This window comes from Vulpes lagopus, chromosome 13 (genome assembly GCF_018345385.1).
Source record: "Vulpes lagopus strain Blue_001 chromosome 13, ASM1834538v1, whole genome shotgun sequence".
NCBI classification, from domain to species: Eukaryota; Metazoa; Chordata; class Mammalia; order Carnivora; family Canidae; genus Vulpes; species Vulpes lagopus.
Genome location: NC_054836.1, coordinates 60,928,988 through 60,935,744, shown reverse-complemented (window position 1 = coordinate 60,935,744; position 6,757 = coordinate 60,928,988).

Below are 6,757 nucleotides of genomic sequence, written 5' to 3'. Positions count from 1 at the left end.
ATATACATTATGAAATGCTCACCACGGTAAGTGTGATTACCATCGGTCACCATACAAAGTTATTGGCAGTATAATTGACTACACTCCCTATGATGCACTTTTCATCTCCACGACTTTATTGTAAAAGTAAAAGTCTGTACCTCTTAATCCCCTTCACCTACTTTGCCAACCCCTGCCAATGCCCAGTTCTCTATTGATGAGCCTATTTCTGTTGTACAGCTTAATATTTAATGGACCTACTTTTCTATGGTGCTAATCCTCCTTCCGTCCTCCTCTGTGTATTACAGGGGCTTAGTAAGTCAAACAGGAAGAAATCTATGTAGGTTCTTTAAGGGCTCAAGAACCAAGAGTCAGTGAGAAGTAAAAATCAATCCCACCTTCCCCTGCTTTGCTGTTTCCAATCATCCAATTTACTCCTCTCTCCACAAATCTGTGTTGAGCATATGTATAATCTGTTTGTCCAGTTATTAAGGAGATATAATGTGGCAATGAGCCCAGAATGTATATAGGAAGAGAATGAAACATACTTAGGGACAGGAAGGTAGGAGGCAGGGAATGGCAGAGATGAAAATGTCATAACAAAGTATGACAAACTGTGATATATTGAGTGAAGTTCTACTTCCATATGTCTGCACTCACTAATTTATCAACTCTATGACCTCAGTGGTCAAAGGAAATTGACCTTTAGTGGTAAGATCTGTGGTCAAAAGCCATGAGTTACCCTGCATCCTCCAAGGCTAGTAACTTTTTTCAATCCTCTTTCTCCTCAGTTTCTTAGATACATTTGGAGTTGTAAACCAGCCCTTCTCTCTGCAATCTTCACTCTTATTGGCTTCTGCAATTTTCTTCCCATTTCAAAAAGTCTAAAATAGGGATCCCTGGGTGGCGCAGCGGTTTGGCGCCTGCCTTTGGCCCAGGGCACGATCCTGGAGACCCGGGATCGAATCCCACATCGGGCTCCCGGTGCATGGAGCCTGCTTCTCCCTCTGCCTGTGTCTCTGCCTCTCTCTCTCTCTCTCTCTCTCTCTCTCTCTCTGTGACTATCATAAATAAATAAAATTTAAAAAAAAGTCTAAAATAAGTATTTCCAGGATTTTCTCCAACTTCTTCCTTTTTTGAAATCACATACACACATCACATAATTATCTCATATCCTTGTGAATAACCCCAGACAGTGTCATAGCTATGTCTTCAGCAGAATTCCATACAAAGGCTCACTTTGAATAAGCACTCAATCATTTTTAAAAGCATAATCTCTCCATCTACAGGTGAGGGAACTTATCTGTGGTAGAATAACGAGACATGGAGACAGAGAGATGAGCAATCCTTGTTGCCTTTGCCTCCGTAGTAAGGTCAGCTGCCTGAGCTTCCCAAGCTGGTTCAACCTTGGTAGGGTCCTTACCTGAGTTGGCCTTCAGCTCCTAAACTGTTACTACTTTGTATTCAAATCACTCTGAATAATACTAATTCCCCTATTTGCTTCAGCTAGATTAGCATATATTATATGGTGCTTATATGAGGTGTTTAACTTTCAGCCCACAAATGCAGGTGTTCAGGAAATAGATATTTGCAACTCTTAATCATATTCTTTGAGAATCCAACCCATGCAGTCAGTTCTGCCCATTTTTCTCCATACCCATCCAACAGACTCACACATGAACACACTGATGCACCCATCCAGAGGGTCTTGTAGTCTTAAAACAGTGTAAGCCATTGGAGAGGTGATTCCTGTCATCATTGGCCAGTCCACACCAGAGAGCGCTGAGAAACTCAGTTCTATTAGACTCTAAGTGTCCTGTGAATTTGACGCTCCTGTACCACACTTGGAATACAGGATTTTCTTCCAAAATTGGAAAAAATACAGTTCCTAGGTGCTGGACTCACAATGTGAAAATGTAAAAAAGTTAAAAATCATCCTCTCTGAGTTTTTTCCATCCTACTGAGAATGCCATGGAGCAAGTCAGAAGCCCCTAATGTCCCCTGAGCCCACAGTCACCTTTACAACCTGCAGGAATTCCCCTTTTCTCTGCTTTTCCAAAGGCAATTCTCCCCCCTTACCTCCCCTTTTTGAGATACCTTGCACTGTCCCAACAATGAGTTTGGGTCTAGAGCTGATGAATCAAATGTATTTAGGAGCCAATAAATGAATGTAAATGAGGTAGCTGCTTATAAAACAAGGTGAAGGAGACTAGAGGGAGGGCGGCCTGGGTGGCTCAGGGGTTTAGTGCCACCTTCATCCCAGGGCGTGATCCTGGAGACCAGGGATCGAGTCCCATGTCGGGCTTCCTGCATGGAGCCTACTTCTCCCTCTGCCTGTGTCCCTGCCCCTCTCTCTCCCTCTGTGTATTTCATGAATAAATAATTTTTTTAAAAAATAGAGACTAGAGGGAGCCAGAGCATTTATGATTTATTTAAAGGCAACCTATTTTCTTTTAAACTTACTGCTAACTTAGGAGTAAAACTGGGAAAAGTTGATTTTCAGATGCTACCTTATATATACTGTGGGGGGAAATGAGCTGACTGCTCACAAGCACACCTTCATTTGATATATTAAATCTCCAACTTAAGGATTACAGTAGGTGAGAAGGATCAGAGGGGCTAGAAAGTGACTACCAATGGGATATTGGTGAGGTGATGCTCACCATTTTTAGGCTTGGCCCCTTAAACTCCTGTATCTTTCTAATAATCTCTGTTCCTTCTGTACTGGCCAGATGCAGAGAATCTAGAGCCCAGAAGATGCTGAGATGTGTGGAGAACTGAGCCTTAGTAAATACAATAGATTAAATCCATTGCTGAACATTCAGTTGGATTGTGACCTAAGAAAGAAAATTTTTACGGTACTAGGCCAAGGAAAGCACGGAATTTTTGTATAGAAGTTAACCTACTCTGAGTAATAGAACCATTAAAGCAAAAAATCTTGTTTAAATGGTAAGAATCTTACCTTTATCCCTTTGTATTAGCTGTTGCTGTGTAATGAATTACCACAAATGTAGCTGCTTAAAACAGCACAGATTTATTCCCTCTCAGTTAAAATCAGAGTACTGGTGAGGTTGATGCTTCTGAGGCTTGGGATCCTCTTCCAAGATAATTTATTTTTGGAAGAACCAAGTTCCTTATAGTTGAGGTTAGAGAACCCTGTTTCCTTGCTGTAGGCTGCTCTCTGCTCCTAGAAGTCACCTCCATTTCTTCTCATGTGGCCTCCCGCTGCATCTCCCAACCCAATGATAATTTGCCAAATCCTTCTCAAACTTCTGCTTCTAGTTCTAAGGGATCCCATGATTACCCTGGGCCCACTCAAATAATCCAGGATGATCTCCCTACTTAGAAGTAATATTAGTAAAGTTTAAAGTAAACTCTTCATGAGTGTGTTATCATATTCACAGTCCTGGGAATTAGGGCATGAAATTTTCTTGGGTGCCGTAATTCCTCTGATCACATCTCTGATGTGCAATAAAGAAGAAAAGGTAATAAATTATTTTGATGTATTATTTTTCCTTTTGATATATTAGCTTGCTTTGTCACACATGCAACCAATGTAATCTTTTTCTGGGATACCAATAATCAGTTACATATTCAGATGATTTAAAAAATAAACTAGTCATACAAAATTATCTTGAGTAACAAGAATATCCATTTGGAACTCTAAATATCTCTAATTCAGCCATGCACCAGACAAACATCATCTTTTTATGAATGCCTTTATGTGAAGAAAGTTGAGAAGCACTGATCTTCTCATTGTGAAGATCAAAATTTAACTTTCTTTCCTCTCTCCAACTCCCAACCATGATGACATACATAAATGTTCTCCATCCCCCCCTCATCCCTATAAAGCCCACAATTCAGACAGAGAGGCATGTGTTATCTCTTTATGACCACATATGCCATCAGAACAGAGTCACTTATTCTTTCTCCTGCATAATGTTTCCCATCCGCCCCCCCCGAATGGTGTTCCTTTTCTTCTTTCCTGTATGCTTTTTCTCTTTCTCTTTTTTTCCTTTTAAACCCCAAACCTCTCCAGTTTTCTAAATCTCTTAATACACTGATTCATATTATAAATAATATCAATGTTATCATTTTGAAGGAGTTTCTGCTGGTGAAACCCAGCCTACTCACCCTTCATTGCTGGTACATAGCTGTCATCCCCAATCTCCATCATTCATCTTTGGGATTTTTCCCATAGCCTCCCTTTTATATCTCCTTTATTTCTCTCTCTTGCTATCTTCCCTCATTATGAAAAAAAAAAAAAAAAAAAAAAAAAAAAAAAACAAGCAGGCACCTGAGTGGCCCAGTAGGTTAAGCATCTGTCTTCAGCTCAAGTCATGATTCTGGGATCTTGAGATTCAGCCCCACATCAGGTTGCCTGCTTAGCAAGGAGTCTGCTTCTCCTTCTGTCTCTACCCCCCACCTCCCACACTTGCTCTCTCTCTTTCTCTCATCCTCTTTCAAAAAAATAAAATATTAAAAAAAAAACAAAGCAAAACAAAATACTTCCATAGATTTCCCCCCTCTTTCACCATATATGGATATAATACATTTATTGATTTTTAAAATTATTTTGAGTAGAGTTGATACACATTGTAATGTTAGTTTCATGCATACAACATAGTGATTCAGCTTCTCTATACATTATGCTTTGCTCACCACAAGCGTAGCTACCATCAGTTACCATACAAGATTATTTTAAAATATCATTGACTATATTCCCTATGCAATGGCTTATACTTCCAAGACTTATTCATTCCATACTGGAAGTCTATATCTCTCACTCTCTTTCACTCATTTCCCAGCCCCCCACCCCTTCCTTCTTGCAACCACCAGTTTATTCTCTGTATTTATAGGTCTGATTCAGCTTTGTGTGTTTATTCATTTTGTTTTTTAGATTCTACATTTGAGTGAAATCATTTGGTATTGGGCAGCCCGGGTGGCTCAGCGGTTTAGTGCCACCTTTAGTACAGGCCATGATCCTGGAGACCTGGGATCGAGTCCCATGTTGGGTTCCCTGCATGGAGCCTGCTTCTCCCTCTGCCTGTATCTCTGCCTCTCTCTCTCTCTCTCTCTCTCTCTCTCTCCCTCCCTCTCTCTCTGTGTCTGTGTCTCTCATGAATAAATAAATAAAATCTTAAAAAAAGAAATCTGGTATTTGTCTTTCTCACTCTTATTTCACTTAGTATAATATCGTCTAGGTCTATCCATGTTGTTGCAAATGGCAAGATTGCATCTCATTGTTTATGGCTTCATAATATTCCATTTTGTGTGTACACATACATATCATATCTTCTTTATCTACCCTCCTATCTACGGGTCGTTAGGTTGCTTCCATGTCTCAGTTCAATGTAATAACCATCAAAATACTAACAGCATTTTTCATAGAAATAGAACAAATAGCCCTAAAATTTGTATGGAAACACATAGACCCTGAATAACCAAAAGGAAAAAAAAAAGTTAAAGTTCTTGACAAAGAAGAACAAAACTGGAGGTATAAAAATCCCAGACTTCAAGATACACTACAAAGCTATAGTAATCAAGACAGTATGGTCCTGGCACAAAAGCAGACATATAGATCAATTGAACAGAATACAGCCCAGAATGTCAATTTGGTTGACCATTGACAAAGGAGGTAATAATATACAAATGAGTAAAAGACAGTTTCTTCAATAAATGATGTTGGGAAGACTGGACAGCTACATGTAAAAAAAAAGAATGAAACTAGACCACTTTCTCTAATACCATACACAAAAATAAACTAAAAATGGATTAAACACTTAAGTCTATGAGAGCTGAAACCATAAAAATCCTAGAACATAGGCAGTAATTTCTCTGACATCAGCCAAAGAAACCTTTTTCTAGGGACGACAGGGCGACTCAGTGATTAAGCATCTGCCTTTGGCTTGGGGCGTGATCTTAGATCCAGGGATCGAGTCCCACATCGGGCTCCCTGCATGGAACCTGCTTTTCCCTCTGCCTGTGTCTCTGCCTCTCTCTTGGTGTTTCTTCTGAATAAATTAATAAAATCTTTTAAAAATATGTAAAAGAAACATTTTTCTTGGTATGTCTCCTAAGGCAAGGGAAAAAAAAAGCAAAAATAAACTATTGGGACTCACTCAAAATAAAAAGATTTTGCATAGCAGAAGAAACCTTCAGCAAAACAAAGGGGCAACAGGTTGAATGGGAGAAGATATTTGTAATTGATGCATCTGATAAGGTGTTAATATCTGAAACATATAAAGAATTTATCACGTCAACACCAAAAAAGCCCCAAACAATCTGATTTAAAAATGGGCCAAGCACCTGAATATATATTTTCCCTAAGAAGATGTACAGATGGCCAATATACACGTGAGAAGATGCTCAACATCACTAATTACCAGGAAAATGAAAATCAAAAGCACAATGTGATATTACCTTACACCTGTCATAATAGCTAAAACAAAAAAGACAAGAAATAACAAATGTTGGCAAGAATGTGGAGAAAAAAGAACCCTTGTGCACTGTTGGTGTGAATGTAAATTGGTACAGCCACTGTGGAAAATACTGTGGAGGTCCCTCAAAAAAATAAAAATAGAACTACCATATGATCCAATAACTCAAGTACTGGTTATTTACCCAAAGAAAAAAATACACTAATTCGAAAAGACAGATGCAGCCTTATGCTTGTTGAAGAATTATTCATAATAGCTAAGATATGAAAGCACATTTGCTGATTTTTATGTTCATAACTGTTTTCTGGATAATTTTCTAACATAAAAAAATTAATGGA